The 17793-nt window shown below is 33.4% G+C and overlaps 2 protein-coding genes across 2 annotated transcripts in view; both read left to right on the top strand.

Moving 5' to 3' along the window:
* Positions 1 to 306, top strand: part of LOC132060226 (mediator of RNA polymerase II transcription subunit 15a-like) — a 68707-nt gene extending 68401 nt beyond the window's left edge. The window contains exon 13 of the mRNA XM_059453159.1: positions 18 to 306. The gene's annotated coding sequence lies outside the window, so the exon portion shown is untranslated. The remainder of the gene's footprint in view (positions 1 to 17) is intronic.
* The window catches only part of LOC132060224 (mediator of RNA polymerase II transcription subunit 15a), a 75327-nt gene that overhangs the window by 43388 nt on the left and 14146 nt on the right, over positions 1 to 17793 (top strand). The gene's annotated exons all lie outside the window — the stretch shown is intronic.

Raw genomic sequence — 17793 nt, 5'->3', positions numbered from 1 at the left:
ATACAGATGCAGGTCAGACGTCTATGATGGGTTCCGGTCAGCAAGATATTGCTTCTGAGTTTGATAGACTTCTGAATTTGATAGATTAGATGGTAGTTCTGATGGACTTGGGTTATGTACGGAATGATATTTAGTTTCGATAGTGCTATCCTTCCCAAACCCCACTTGTGGGACTACATTGGGTTTGTTGTTTTGTTGTTGGCATTGCTACTTATGGTATGTATATGTTGGCTTCTAGTTTTGATGGATTGAGTTCTGGTACTAAAGTTGATGGACGTTCCGCGCATGCAGGGGCAAATTTACATGGAGGGGTATGGGTTCACGTGAATTCATGCACCCCTCCCTAGATCATGTAAAGTACTACAATATTTTGATAAGCTATTTAAATTTTATGCGTGCACCATTCTTAACCAGGTCTTGGGTTCGAATCCCGTCCCCTCTCATTTCATTAAATTTCCATTTTTGCTTGTTGCTCTTTTGTTTTTTGTTTCTTTTCAGTCTTTTCTGTTTATCTTTTGCCTTTTTCTTTCTTTTCCTTTTTGGTTCCTGTTTTGCTCTTTTTATTCTTTTGTCTTTTCTTTCTTTGGTATTTCTCTTTTATTTTGCTTTTCTCTCTGTTCTTTTTAGTTCATTCTCAATTCTTTTATGATCTCTTTTCTTGTTCTTTGATTTGCAAAGTGTGTTTATGATATTATTATCAATCGTTTTCAAATATAAAAACTTGTTAAGAACGATTATAAGTTGAATATTTTTTTGTGATAATAATATTAATTATTATATACTTGTTAAGTGTTGTCTTGGCAAAATTTTATTGCATTAAATCTAATGATGGTATAATGCATTCATCCTTTTGAAATTTTGCATACGACATGTTGAGGAATGGTTAGACATGGTTAAGGAACGATTAGAAAAAATTGGCTCATTCGAAAAAAGTGGAGTCATTAATGTTGGTTAAGATTAACAAAAAGAATGAATTATTCATTCAAGGTTCAAAAAGTTAGTAAAGTTTCTGGGCATATTAGACGTCCAACTAAGTATGTGAACTCCTTGTGAATAGGTGATGGTCGATTAAAGAGGAAACATGAAATAGCTAAGATGGTCAGACAGTCAAGCCAACATCAAAGATTGGGAAGAGGTCCAGTAGGAATAGTTCCCCAGTTGCTTTACATTATGATTGTGTCAAAAATGACCAACAGAAATTAGATGAGAAAGAACAAAACATTTGATGATAATTACTTGAAGAGACTTGAATATAACTTGATAGAAGAAAAGTTCTCTTCCCTCTCCATATCTCGTCTATATATTTTGTTTTATTAGGCGATAATACGTAAATGTTTCCTTAAACATTGGCATTATCTAGCACGTATGCCCTTCAACACCGGTGTGCGCAGTTAGATTTAACTTGTATAAAGTTGAACAAGTAAAAACAAATGCGACGTGACGGACGCGGCGCGACGTGGCCCTCCAATATTTATGTGTCATGTCGCTGCCATGTCATAATTTGTGTTTACTTATTCAACTTTATACGAGTTAAGGTCTCTTAAGACACAACGAAAGTCGGGCGGATACTTTGCTGGAAAGCCAAGTTTAAGGGCCTATTTATGTATTATGCCTTTATATTATTAAATTTGCTTTCAATTTACTATAGGACTATAATCAAAGTACAAGAAACACTAAATGCTAACAAAAATCGAATAACAAGAAACTACAAGAGTACTACCACAACTATCATTATGGAAGGATAAGCGAGACAATACTATACTACCTAACTAACCTTCTACCCTATGTGACCATCATAACCTCCTATCTAAGGTCATGTCCCTGGCGAGCTGAAGTTGCATTATGTCCTGTCTAATCATCTCTCCCCAGTACTTCTTCAGCCTATCCCTACCTCTTATGAAACCATTGTTAGAATGATGAAATTATAAAAGAGATGGTAGAAATTTTCTGTGTATTTTCATTGTATTTTCTACATGTGTATATATACACACAAGATGAATACAAGAATAAATTCTATTTGTACACTTGTACCTATCCTATGACCTCTAGAATAACAGTTTTATCAATACTAGTATAAGACAAAAAGAATAAAAGAATATACTGTACTATACACATCCTATACGTACACCTATTCATACTTCTACTTGACACCTTGGATAAAAAATATCCAGCTAAGTGTAGCGAAATTTAGTATTGAATCTAAAGGCCAGTATTTCATCATCAATGATATGAAATGGATGGTGATGATGAAGTTGTATATATCTGTTCTTTTCCTTTGTTCGATGACTTCAAAGACTTCAACCTTGTGTCATTTTAGTTGAACTGAACTTTACTAGAATCACCATTGAAAATGTATGAAAAAGATGAATGAGAATAAGAGATCCCAACACCTCCCCTCAAGTTGGAGGGAGGGGAAACGATCCCAACTTGCCGATTAGGGATCGATGAACAGGTCCAGATAAGGGTTTCGTGAAAACATCAGCTAATTGTGAAATTGAAGGAACATAACTCAGAGAAATCAGTCCGGCAAGGTATTGTTGACGTACAAAGTGGCAATCTAAGTCCACATGCTTTGTACGTTCGTGGAAGACCAGGTTTTTAGATATATGAATAGTTGCCTGACTGTCGGAGAGAAGTGGTACTGGTAAAGCAGAAGGCACGGAGAAATCATCTAAAAGTCGCACCATCCATGTAATCTCAGCCACAACTCTTCACATCGAACGATATTCAGCTTTCGCGGAAGATAGGGAAACCAAAGATTACTATTTGGACTTCTATGAAATCGGAGATCCACCAAGAGTGATGAAGAAACCGCTGATAGATCGAAGAGTGTCAGGGCACCGTCCCCAATCAGAGTCACAAAAAGCAGCTAAAGTGAAAGAGGAGGTGGAAGACAAAAATATTCCCAATCCTGGATCCAAAATGAGACATCGAAGACATCGTAAAGTTGCATCAAGGTGAGGTTGTCTGGGAGTTGACATGAATTGACTGAGGTGTTGTACTGCAAAGCACAAGTCTGGTCGAGTATAGGTTAGGAAATTTAATTTTCCTAGTAACATTCTGTAAAAGGTTGGGTTTGAGATAAGAGCACCATCATCTTTGCTGAGTATAGTTGAAGGATCAAGAGGACACGATACTGGCTTCAGATTGGTGCAATCAAATTCATGAAGTAAGTCCAAGGTAAATTTCCTTTGTGACAAAATGATGCCTTGTGATTCTCTAATTATTTCCATACCTAAGAAATAATGAGCAGCTCCTAGATCTTTAACTTTAAATTTAGAATCCAGAAAAGCCTTTAGTGAAGTGATTTCAGAAGGATCATCCGCTGTAAGTAGTATATCATCAACATAGACAGCTAGGATAGATATCTGACCCTCTGATTTTTTGAAGAATAGAGAGTAATCATTGAGAGAATGTGAATAACCTTTGAAGTTGAGTGCACCTGTTAGCCTAGCGTACCATTGCCTAGAGGCTTGACGAAGACCACACAAAGACTTGTTTAATTTGCATACATGTGATAGTGTAGGAGCAGACATACCAATAGGGAATTTCATGTAGACTTCTTCCTGGAAATCACCATGCAGGAAGGCATTGTTTACATCTAATTGAATAATTTCCCAATCCCTCTTAACAAAGAATCGCTACTAGACATCTTATTGTTGTCATCTTGACAACAAAGGAGAATATGTCACTGTAAAGTCAATCCCTTCTCTTTGAATGTCACCCCTCACAACTAACCTTGCTTTGAACCTCTCAACAGTGCCATCTTGTTTGTATTTAATCCTGTAAACCCATTTGCAAGGCAAAGCCTTCTTGCCTTTGGGTAATTCAACCACTTGCCAAGTGTTATTGGTTTCAAGAGCTTTAAATTCACTGTCCATTGCTTGCTGCCAACCGGGATGTAAACTAGCTTGTGAATAACTAGTTGGTTCATGAACATATGAGACAGATTTTAGAAGGGACTGATTTGTGGAAGAAAGAGTAGAAAATGGTAAAATAGTTGGAGAAATGGATGCTGTGAAACAGTGTTGAGTAAGGTCTGTTAAAATCACTGAATTGCAAATGTAGTCATCTAAGTATTTAGGTTGATTATGGGTCCTACTAGATTGTCTGAGAGGTTGAGAAGAAACTTGAACTTGATCTTGATGAGAATTAGAATTAGGTGATAAAGAAAACTTAGAATCAGGCAAGATAGGAGAAACAGAATCTGGTGATGAAGGAGAATTTAAGAATGGAGAGGTAGGATTAATGCAAATAGGTGAACTAATAGTGTCAGGTGAAGGAAGAGGGGAAGAATGTTCCCCTATTGCGGATGATTTAGGAACTAAATCAACAGGCAAAACAGTAGGAATAGGAAAAACTGGAATTGTAGAAGAAGTTGAGTTTTTAGAAGAGAAAGGAAATATAGACTCATGAAAAATGACATTCCTAGAGATGAAAACTTTATTTGAATCTATATCAAGCAATTTATAACCCTTTTTCCCAAAAGGGTAACCCAAGAATGCACATTTAACAGATCTAGGATCCAATTTAGTTCTGTGAATAGGTAGCCTTGATGCATAACATGATAACATAAACAACCAAAGGATCTTAGTTTTGAGTAATCAGGGGGCTTACCAAATAACAACTCATAAGGAGTTTTTAGTTTTAGGAGTTTGGATGGAAATCTGTTTATTAAGAAAGTGGCAGTTAGCAAACATTCTCCCTAAAACTTGATGGGGAGATTTGATTGGAAAAGAAGTGCCCTACACGTTTCAAGTAAGTGTCTATGCTTTCTCTCCACAACCCTATTTTGTTGTGGAGAGTATACACAAGAGGTTTGGTGAATGATTCCCTGAGAAGCAAGATAATTTGAAGTTTCTTCACTAGTTCCTAATTCCAAAGGCATTATCACTTCTAAGGATTTTAACTTTGGTATGAAATTGAGTCTGAGTCATGGCTAAGAAATTCTTCAAAACAGGAAAGGCATTTGATTTAGTACTTAGAAGATAAGTCCATGTAGCTCTACTATAGTCATCCACAATAGTGAGGAAATATTTAAAACCATTATAAGTTTGAGTTTTGTAGGGTCCCCATGTATCAACATGAACTAGATCAAATATATGTTTGGATGAATTTGTGCTAGAAGGAAATGGTAATTTAGTGTGTCTTGCTTTGGAACAAATATCACAAGGAAGAATAGTAGGAGAAACAGGAAATGAGCAAACATTCTTCATATTAGAAAAAGGCATGTGTCCAAGCCTATTGTGCCAAAGGCTTACATCAACAGAAACTGAACCTAAGAACAAACTAGAATTTTAAAATGGTGTTTGAACACCTTGATTACAAAGAGAATTGCAGATAACATTTCCTATACTAGGAACTAAAACTGGAGGCTTGGATTGACTTGAATTCTGAGAAATTGTAGTCTTGATTTGAGTTGGATTCTGAGACTCTAATAGGTATAGACCTTTATTGACTCTACCAAGAACCAGAGGCCTCTTCATTGAAGGGCCCTGCAAAATTGCACCAAAAATAGAGAAAATGAGAATAGAGTTGAATTGTAAGCACAATTTGTGTGCAGATAAGAGATTGTAATGGAAACAAGGAACAAACAAAACATGATTGAGTGTAAAAGCTGGCAAGATGGTTATTGTACCTGACAGAAAAACTAAGGCTCTAATTGAATTAGGTAGATTGACATAGACAGGTTTTGGTAGCATTTTTACATTTGACATAAGATGTATATTAGATGTCATATGCCGTAGATGCTCCAGAATCCAAAATCCAAGAAACAGAATTTAATGAGACACTTATAAAGGTTTTAGGAGAAGAATTTGGTAAAATACCAGCACAGTTGGCAGTAGCAGTTTCCACTGGAGTTTGTTCAACCTCTGTTCCAATCTTCACATTTTGTAGCATTTGGCAAAGATTTTGATATTGGTCCTGTGTCATTGGTTGAGCTCCTGCTTTAATTTTAACTCTTTCTACAGCACAGGCTGCATTGCTCCTTGCTCCTTGTCCAAATTTCTTGGATTTAGTGAATTTCAAATCTGCAGGGAATCCAACCAACCTGTAGCAATTCTCAACTGTGTGATTTGGTTTCTTGCAATAAATGCAGAAAAGATTAGACGTGTTCTTCCTTGAATCTGCATAAGGTTTCTTTTCAGAGTTTGACTTTTGTCCTGCATAAACATTCTTAGAAGCATAGAAAGCTGCAGCACCATGTTGATTTGATATTTGAACTTCCCTTTGCTTTTCATCTCTTATAAGAAGAGAATAGGCATAATTAACTGAGGGAAGTGGGGATAACATGAGCAAGTTGCTCCTAGGACCTGCATATGCATCATTCAGTCCCATAAGGAACTGAATCAACCTTGCATCCTGTTCAGATTTGTAAATCTTACTCTTTCCTCCACAAGAACAATCACAAGAGCAAGTTTGTGACACATCAAGACTGTCAAGTTCATCCCATAGTCTCTTTAGTTTGGTGTAGTAAGCTGCAATGTCCATGTTTGCTTGAGCTAACTCACTGATTTGTTTTTGCAGTTGATAAAGTTGTGGACCATTGCTTTGTCCAAATCTTTCTTCTAGTTCCTCCCAAATCTCCCTAGCAGTCTTTGTGTAAAGGACACTCTCAAAGAATGTCCTTTGAAAGTGAGTTCAAAATCCAGGATATGACCATGTCATTGCATCTTGTCCAAGATTTGAGAGTTTCAGCAGAAGCAGAGGATTTAAGAATGGTTCCATCAATGAACCCTATCTTATTCTTAGCTGATAGAGCAATGAGGATTCCTCTTCTCCAACCACCATATCCCTTTCCATCAAATATGGTGTTGACAAGAATCATCCCTGGAGAGTCAGATGGGTGAATGTAGAATGGGTGACTTGCATTAATCACCACATTCTCAGTAGCAGCTGTGACATTCTTAGTGGTTTGTGCAGGAGTGATAACATCTGAAGATTGAGAGATTTCTGTGGTTTTCTCCATAGTGATAGGTTACTGATAAAGAGGAAGGAGTGTTGAAGGAAAGAAAAGAGATTTAAGATAGTATTCCTAGAGCTCTGATACCATGTTAGAATGATGAAATTATAAAAGAGATGGTAGAAATTTTCTGTGTATTTTCATTGCCTTTCTACATGTGTATATATACACAAAAGATGAATACAAGAATAAATCCTATTTGTACACTTGTACCTATCCTATGACCTCTAGAATAACAGCTTTATCAATACTAGTATAAGACAAAAAGAATAAAAGAATATACTGCACTATACACATCCTATACGTACACCTATTCATACTTCTAACAGGTGTCAACTTGACACCTGGATAAAAAATACCCAGCTAAGTGTAGTGAAATTTAGTATTGAATCCAAGGGCCAGTATTTCATCATCAATGATATGAAATGGATGGTGATGATGAAGTTGTATATATCTGTTCTTTTCCTTTGTTCGATGACTTCAAAGACTTCAACCTTGTGTCATTTTAGTTGAACTGAACTTTACTAGAATCACCATTGAAAATGTATGAAGAAGATGAATGAGAATCAAAGATCCCAACAACCATTATAATTGATTATGTGACCATCTATAACTAAAAAATATCTTACTTAACTGGAAGCTGGTTTTCTTACATCCTCGTGCCTAAAAAGAGAATGTATTCACTATCAAATTATCAAATTGGCAAGCTCATGAAGGGTTAACATGCCAACATACAGTTCAAGTACGCACCAAATAAAAGTTATCATGTTTAGAAAGGTCCCGCTCTATTTCACCTTTAAATAACGAACCTTACAAAAAACACCCTGCGCCGGTGAAATTTCTTCATGTGAACTACCAGACCAAAAATAAAATGAATATTTTACATTACACAACACTTTAAAATACCCCATTTAAAAGAAATACTAACTCTTATCATTAATTTTTCTTGCAAAATTTAATCATTATAATCATTACATAAATAAGGGAAAAGGTGAAAATATACTCTCTGATAAGGGAAAAGGTGCAAATATACCCTCTAACTTTACGATTTAAAGCAGATATACCCTCGTTAGAACAGTGATACATATATACATCCGCCGTTACACAAATGGTGCAAATATACCCTTTTTGCTGATAAATTTTTAAAAAAAAATCATTTTGCTTGTTTTTTATTAAGAAAATGTCACGTGGCTTAAAAAAAAAAAAAAAAGGTCTACATACACTCTGCCCTCCTTAGACCCCATTTATAAGAAACAGCCTATGCAAGGTAAGGCTGCGCACAGTAGACCTTTGTAGTACGGCAGGGCCCAGATCCTGTGCATAGCAGGACCTTAGTGCACCTGGCTGACCATTTTTTTTTTTTTTTTTGGAATGAGAGGTTGTTGCTCCAGCTAATTGGATTATAATTACTGATATTGTTTAGAGAAAACAAGTTTCAGTCTTTCACAAGTTTCAGCATTTATCTAGATTGTGCTCTTATTAATACTTTAGGCCGATCTTTTGTTGATATGGTTGTATAGAGTATGGTTGTATAGAGTGTAGATCTTAAAGAAGCATCTTCCTGTCTCTGGGCAAGAAGAACTACAGGAGCTTAAGATAGTTGGCAGTGAGGCTTGACGAGAAGACCTATACTGCTGCAACAAGTCAGGTATGTAGTCTAAACTCGTTTCCATTTTTTTGAATTGTAAAGAAATGGACCTTATAACGAAACCACCCATCCTTTTTTCATCCGATGTGGGACTCGTCAACATTAATGATGCAATTTGTTCTCCACTTTATTGATGTTATTCCTACTTGTATAAACTTGCATTCGTCTTTCCAGACATCTAGACATTTTGTATTAGGGCTGGCAAGCAGAGCGGTGTGGTTGCGGGGAAACCCGCACAAGCCCGCAAAGATTTTAACCTGCCCCGCCCTGCCCTGCATAGCATAATTTGTTGTTTTCAACCCGCACCACCCTGCCCTGCTTAAGGTCTCAAAGTGCTAGATAAATCTTTCAATTACTATCCCCGACGGTAATCTGTACTGTATCATTATGTTTATGTGGAATTTCACGCTTCTAAATGAAAACATTAATCACTATTTTAGCATTTTTACTAAGACATTGCTGTCATTAAAAGAAATAGAATTGGATACACTTAAATTTGCTCTCGTCAATGTTCTTATAACAGGGAAATGGAAGAGCATGATATTATATAATTGTCAACACAAAATGAAAATTGTCAAGTTATATGGAATTAAATTAAATAATTTTATATCTGACTAACCGACATAGATTCATAAAATCTACTTATTACACTAATTTCTTGAACTAACCACCACATAAAAATAATTTAGATTCAATTTTTAATGCCTTTGCACGCCTAAGAAACCAAGGGTCCCTCGGAAACAACCTCTCTACTCTACGACGTAGGGTTAAGATCTGTGTCCACTATCCTCCCCAAGCCCTGTATATTGTTGTTGTTTGCACGCTGCTTATCTCTTCTTTATGGTTAGATTTTTTGTTTTGTTTAATTGAGAAAATAGTACATTTACTATGGTTTACTTCAAGTTTATAGGTTTATGTGATTGAAAAGTGATAGGGAAGAAACCAAGTGGAAAATTGCTTTTGTAGTAATTAAATGCTTTCTAGTTTGTGAATGGATTTTTAGTTTATCTAATTTATCTTGTGCATTTATTGCTTTCCTAAGGGAGTAGCTAATCCTAGGACATTCCTATTATCTTGAACTAAATTCGAGAGAGGAAATTAGGGATTGGGCTAGATTAATCAGTGCGATTTGGGGCTTTAAACCTCATCTAATGGATTTGACCTAAAGATAGGAAGAACCTAAATGTGGCCTAAAAGTGGAATGTGATTATTGTTTCTTAGCCTGATTCGAGAGAACTGGCTAAGATAAACCTGCTAAATAGTTGAGAGACATTAGTGCGTAATTAAGATAAAAGGCTAACTGCTTGACCCATGATTAATTAGTGGTAGATAATTACTTGCAATGGATCGTTTCTTGATATTAATCACTTCAATATCTTCCAGATCTCTTGTTTCTTCTTACTTGCGAAGGTCATTGATCACTTTACCCGCTTTCTAGATAATTTTTATCTTTATTAGTTTTTAAATAAAAAACAAATATTGTTGGATAGTTGACATTGTTATTCCTTCTTGTACAAACTTGCATTCGTTTTTCTAGTCGTTTAGACATGGTGTATGCATTTTAAGTTAAATTTATCAATATTGCAGCAAGATTATCTGCGGAAGATATCTTTAAAGATGCTGACCATTGGAGACAACATCTCAGCCCAATGCTGCAAATAGTGGTCAGAGTGCTTCTGAGCTTGAGAGACTTACGAGGGGGATATATTACAGGGTAGTTTTGATGGGCTGGGTTACGGAACGGTTGTGGTAGTTCCAGTATTGCTACTTCTGGTATTGGTAGGTTCGGTTTTAGTTTTGATGGATTGAGTTATGGTACTAAACTTTATGAGCGTTTAGCGCATGCAGGGGCGGATTTACATGGAGGGGTATGAGTTCCGTGAATCCATCACCCCTTCCTAGCTTATGTAAAGTACTGCAATTATTCTAATAAATTATTTAAATTTTATTTATGTGGGAACCCATGCTAAAGAGGACGTCTTGGTCCATTGATGGCCGCGCCGCGTGATAACCAGGTCTTGGATACAAGTCCCCGTCCCCTCTCATTTCATTAAATTTCCACTTTTTTGTTGCTCTTATGTTTTTGTGCCTTTTCGGTCTTTCTGTTTCTTTTTTGCCCTTTCTTTCTTTTCTTTTTGAGCAATTTGCAGGATTGTCCTTCGCAGGGGGTGGTCTTTAATTTTTGGCCTTTACTAAAAATTCCTTGGTTTCGGGTTCGAACCCCAACTCAGTTAAAAAATTTTTAAAAAAATCGCAAGGCAGAGTTTTGCATGCTTCAGGTAGAGTTTTTGGGCAAAACTTTTCCAGGTGACCCTTTGGAACTGCGCTCTTAGCTTCACATAGATCTGCTTGGTAGAGATTTGTGCATGTGAAAAACTTCAGTCATTGTGTAGCCAGCTTGAGTGTAGTACTTAGTAGCATTGAGAATTTTACACATTAATGTGGCCTGTGGTGATTACTACTTCCTGACCATAGCCTAGCTTATTTGTATAGGAGCTAACTGCAGGTTTTTGTAATCACTTTAGGATTCCTCCTTTTTCTTAGCTTTTCCTTCTCCTTTATTGAGCTTCGTTTATGCCACTTGTTCGGTTCTTCCATTCATTCAGCATTTGCCACAACTTCCACTCAGCCTGCAAAACCAACTGTTCTCTGTCTTAAGGCAGAATTTTACCTTAAGGCAGTGTTTTGAAGGCAAAATTTTGTCTTGCGAATCCAAATCTCTGCCTTGCGAAATTCTTTCTTTTTTTCACTGAGCTGGGGTTCGAACCCAGAACCTCGGAATATTAGGCGAAGGGCAAAACTTAAAGACCACTAATTTAAGGAACAAAAATTAAAGACCACCCCAAAAGAAGGCCAATCCGCGCAAAAAAAAAAAAATGTTTCCTTTTTGGTTCCTGTTTTGATGCTTCTCTTTTATTCATTTCTTTCTTTCATACTTTTACTTTGGAAAACGGTTAAAATGGCCTTAATCTATTAGAAATGACTCAAAAATACCCTCCTTCCACTTATTGGATCAAATTTGTCCTTCCTTCCACCTATTAGGATAAAAAAATGCCCTAACATTAAATTTAGTCTAAAATTACCCCTCCTTTAAACGGAAGTTAATGTGGAATATTCTACTATGGATGAATTGGATATCATTATTACATGTGGACTAATAAAAATAATGCCACATATTTTAATTAGAAAATTTATATATTAACCACATCACCTTCCATTAAAAAGAGGGGCAATTTTAGACTTTAATCTAACGGTAAGAGCATTTCTTGTCCTAATAAATGGAAGAAAGCGCAAATTTGATCCAATAGGTGGGAGGAGGGCATTTTTTGAGCCATTTCTAATACATTAAGGGCATTTTTTACCCATTCCGTTTTTCTTTTCTTTTTAGTTCATTCTTGAGTATTAAAATTCTTAAAAAATTAGAAATATCCATCTCCTCCCAGTTGTTCTCTCTGTCTGAATCTTTAGCAACACTTTACAAACATTGATCATATTTTTCTCAATATTTTATGGTTACTTTTGTTTTTTTCAAATTTTATATTTGATTCATCAAGTGTGTTCTCTTAAATAATGATACTATGATTACTCGTTTTTAAATATAAAAATTCGTTAAGAATAATTGTAAGTTGAACATTTTTTTGTGATAATAATATTAATTATAGTTTACTTGTCAAGTCGTTGTCATGGCACAATTTTATAGCATTAAAAGTAATGATAGTATAGTGCGCCCATGCTCTTGAAATTCTTAATAGGCCTCTGAGTGCATGTTGAGGAACGATTAGAGGAAATTGAGACTCATTCGGAGAAGGTGGAGATGTTTTTGGCTAACATTAACCAAAAAAAAAAAAATGAATTATTCGATAAAGATACGAAAAGTTAAAGTTTGACAATCGTGCCAACATCGACCATTGGGGACAACGTTTGATTGAGAAGAGTTGTAGTAGGAGACTATAGGAGTAATATCTCTTGTTGCTTTGCATGATTTTATATCAAAAATGACCAAAAGAAGTTCGATGATGAAGAACAAAACATTGATGATAATCTCTTATGTTTTTTATTCCTTTCAAAACTCTTGAGATAGTTATGACTAGCAAAACTCGTAATCTATAAAGTCATTAATGATCTCTCATGTTTTATATGAATATTTTCTTTTGCTTTGTCTTGGATTTTCAATGTGCAAAGTAAATTATCTCTTCCAATTTATAGATCTCTTAGTTTAATAATTATCTCTCTTGTTTTATATAAATTATGTTTTGTTGCTCTAAGATTTCGTATGTTTAAAATTAATAATCTCATGCAATCTTAAATGTTTTCAGTTAGTAATGATCTCTCAATTTTTCATATAAACTACTATCTCTTTTGATTTGTTTTATAATCTTCAATGTATATAATTTGTTTTTCATCTTTGTCATTACAAGAGATTTTAATTAATGTTTCATTTTTTAATCAAAAATTATTTTTATTTTATTAAATTTGTATCTAATGAGCTTTTTTTCCATTCAAATTTTTATTTGAATTGGATATATTTATCTCTTTAAAATAATTGATCTCTAGCAATTTATTAATTTCTTAGGTTATTTCTCGTGCTTTATATGAATTATCTCTCCCATTTGTTCTAAAATCTCGTGTTTAAAATTATAATCTCTTACAACTTTTAAATCTCTCAAGCTATTATTTTTAAAATTTAGAAGTGCAAGAAGGTTGTTCTTTAATAGTTAGAAAACGGAATTTATTCCTAGCCAAGGTGTTTTAAGTAAATACTTACCAGCATTCGATTTTTATACAAATCTGTGTCAAGTCAGATAATTTGTTTAACTAGTGAAAAATTTCTATCACCAAACTATGATGAATTAATATACATTTTTACCTTGTTTATTACTTAATTGTTTAAAGAGTTATCGTTTGATATAAACTTCTCTGATTTGCTTTTAACAATTGGTTATTATGTTTTAATTATTATTATTTTTGAATAAAATAAAATATAATATTATTAACTAGATGCAATGAATTTTGTTAGTTTAGGTACAATGAATCTTGGGAGTATACAAAAAGGAAATCATACATAAAATATGATTGTCAACAAAAGAGATTCAATACAAATAGGGACCTTATGAGTTATAGATACACCAAAAATTAATTAGACACAATAGAGTACTTTGCAATTTTATAAAAACTTATTCCGGCCCTTCAAATGCACTTCCATTTTTTCTTATTTCAAATTACCCACATAATTGCTAAAGGGCCACTTTCCATGTTCCTGGACTTCTCTTCCGGTCGGTTCATTAGCATGAATGGCCCTATCTTTGGGTGGTGTTTAATTTTTAGGGGAACGGACACGTGTGTGTCGATTTTTTAAAATATTTGATATGAATGGTTGGTAAATATATCTACCAACTTATGGATATATTTTTACAAAATATAAACTTATTAGTCAAGTTTTACATGTAAAAAAAAATTAAAATCATGATTTGAATTCCAAATCATATCATTTTGGATTTTAATATCATATATTGAATTATATATACAAATTTATATAAATAAATGATTTAAATTAAAATATAAAATCATAATTTCATATCGCATGACCAACACCTACTAACTAATGTTAGTTTAGGTACAATGAATCTTGGTATTGTAAAAGGAAGACGGGGAGAAACAGGAAAAGATATATCACAATAAGAGCAATTTTCTTAATATTTATTTATACGTATGATATATTTTAAATTAAAAATATCATTTATATATACATAATAAATTGGAATTATATATACACTTTTATTTAATGAATGATACGGATTTATATACGATGGCTTAATTATATACATATATACAAGACATTTATATACATTATGATCCCCTAAAAGGTTGATATATTCTATATACATATACATGAAAGTGTGACACACATATTATATACACATTTTTTTCTCGACGTTGGATTTTTTAAAACAAAATATGTATTTTTTTCTTTTTAATCCATCAATTATTTGGATCATCTTTTTTAGTCAATCTGTAAATCGAGCAGCATAGAAGTCTTAACTTCAAGCTTAGGTGTTTTTTTTTTTTTTTTATTGAAAAGGACTTGGGACAACATTATTTTGGCTACTATTTTGTATTTGGCTAAAGATAATAATATTTTAATCAAGTTATTTTTACATATTTGTCTAAAAAAATACACAATTAAATTAAATAATTATTCCACCTAAGTAAGAGATAAAAAGGAATATGCAGTTTGCACTCCATTATTTTGGCTACAAACAGTATCTAAAAAGAGAAGAATTCTAACCAAGTATTTTATGATTTGACCCGAAAAGATAAATACATTGTTGAAATAAAAATTACTGCATGAAAAGAAGAAATACTCTTCTTCTTTTTTCCCCCTCTATAAACCATTTAAAACTCTATTACTTTGGCTAAAATAGTAGAATTTCAGTTAAGTTTTACAGATTTGATCTGAAGAGAAAAAAAATACACAACTAAAACAAATATCCATTGTATTTAAAGAGAAAAATATACAGTTGAAGCAAAATATGTAAATCTATATTAAGAATAAATAAGGAAAAATATAGTGGAACAAATAAATCATTATAATTGATTATGTGACAATAACAATTGGAAAATGTCACGATCCAAAATTTTTATCCCTCAAATGTTTTTGGTCTTTAATTTTTGTTCCACAACCCATTTAAACCAATCAATAAATAAAAACATGCAGAAGAATCATACAAGTCATTTTAAAGCCTTAATAAGTCTGATAATCATAATAAATACAGAATAAGTGCTACGAATCCCAAAACCTGGTGTCACTAGTACAAGAACGACTAAGATGAAAGTACAAGTATGGGATACATCCCGAATACATTGTCTAGAAATAGAAAGAAAAAAATAAAGATTAGATAAATTTAATTCTTCGAACTCAACCGATGGCTCGCCCCGAATCCTCCGAATTTAGCCTTTTCAATTACCGGCATAGTCATAGATAGAGGTATTTTAGTTTAGCCCATAAATATTTATTAAATGAGAAGCAGAGACAAAAATCTTTTTTTTTTTGCGATCGTCGATCGACCCTTCTAAAACAGAGATTTAATTTTTTTCCTTCGAATACTACTTCCACACTTAATCGTTGTAAGTCCATCTTATATACAATAAGGATAATCACAAATTACAAGCCTAAATATGAGAAGTCTCTATGTCCTCAAGTAGTTTATTTAGCCAAACAAGCCAAAGGGTATGAATCAAACAACCAAGTAGACAAGTCATCCAAATACATAAAAAATTAAAGATCACCCAGAAATAGGGACAATCCTTGCAAAATCAACCTACCGATCCCCTTCCATGACCGGGGTACACACGTTCAAATATTATGAATCGTGACCCATTTACCCGCAAATGGTCCATACATCTTTTTTTTTTTTTTTTTTTAGGCTTCCAAATCACAATACTTCATCCCATTTTTTTCTCTAAAAATTACCCAGATAGCCATCACTCCTTCCAACCATTTCCCCCGAACTATTACAAATCCTCAAATGCTATTTTTTCCTTCCAAATCTCTTTCTAATGTTGGTGTTTTTTAATAAGAAATCAAAGTGTGTAATAAAAACACAATCAGTTATTTTCCACTTTTAAACGAGCATTTTGTATAAGGCACATAATCATAAGTAAGACATGTAATGTGTATAAACAATAAGCAACGTTATTATACATTTTTATAATCACAATTCATATCAACATTATCTAATGCCCAAAGCATGACATAAAGTATACAATGTAAATATACGCAAATACCAAGAACATTTGTACACCGATAATGTTGTAATCTCATAAGTTGCCCATAATTTAGTTACCCCATTAGGTTTATATTTAAAAATCCATTTTAACCAAATATACACGTTAAATAATGTCAAGAAAGGTCTCAAATTTTCCGATTCAATAAGTCCTACTTCACAATTGCCATGGCTCGTTCTTTGTGCCTAGCATCATCCATTACTTCCAAATTTGATAACAAATGCTTACGTATCGTCATTAGTATCCATATTGCCATATAAGGGATTCGTATTCAGAAAGTCAACCCAAAACCCAATCTCAAACCCCGAAGGTCAAATTCGTAAATTTATTGCAAAATCATGTTCAATATAGTCAAATCATTCAAATGAACCCTCGTCAACGACTAGCGGCAGATTATACGAGTCCAACGATAATATTGCTATACTTTAGTCCGATTTTGAGCCAAAAGTTTCAAAAGATAAATTTCGTCACTTCATAATTAGAAAGAATTGAAAATAATAATATAATAATAATAATAATAATAAAATAATAATAATAATAATATCAATAATGATTAATAAAAAATACCTTGCTTAGAAGTTTTATTTATTTATTTATTTATTATTTTCTTACATTTTAAGTAGGGCTGGGCATAAATACCGAAAATCAAAAAATCGAACCGAACCGAATTAATTCGGTTTTTCGATTTTCGATTTTTCGGTTCGGTTTCGGTTTACTTTTTCAGAAACTTCGGTGTTCGGTTCGGTGTTCGGTTTTTAGAGTTCGGTTCTTAAGTGTTTCGGTTTAAACCGAAATTTAATACATTACCCAAAAAATTTAAAATAGTTTCCCATATTTTATAAGCCCAAAAAATAATAATATTATAATCTAGTTACTTTTATGATATTTGTCTTTAAAATTAATGTCCTTTAATTAAATTAATTATTCATCTAAGTAAGAAATAAAAAATCCTATATCATGGTTATTGTTTTATGTTCTTATGTATCCTGTTTGTTTGATTTTGATTTCAATTTATCAGTTTTATGTTTTATTGCTTTTGAGAATATGAATTAGTGTAAATGAAATCGCTTCTAATATCATATCAAAAAATCGAAACCAAATCGAACCGAACTTTAAAAAATCGAAAACCAAAAACTCTATTACTTTGAACTAGTCTTTTCCGTGTTGGCTAAAATGTCCACCTTCAAAAAATCGAAACCGAAATAGCCGAACCAAAAAATCGAACGCCCACCCCTAATTTCAAGTGCCTAAAAGAGATAGTATTCATGATCTTTTGCTATATCAGCATCCAAGAGGTTGAGGCTATCAAATTGATAAGTTTATAGAGGGTCATTAAGCTAACATAAAATTCAATTATGCATTGAATTAAAATCGTTAAGTTAGAGAGATCGCAATT

The sequence above is a fragment of the Lycium ferocissimum genome, chromosome 6, assembly GCF_029784015.1.
Source record: "Lycium ferocissimum isolate CSIRO_LF1 chromosome 6, AGI_CSIRO_Lferr_CH_V1, whole genome shotgun sequence".
NCBI classification, from domain to species: Eukaryota; Viridiplantae; Streptophyta; class Magnoliopsida; order Solanales; family Solanaceae; genus Lycium; species Lycium ferocissimum.
Note: the sequence above shows the minus strand (reverse complement) of the source record. Positions and strands in the feature narration are given on the sequence as shown.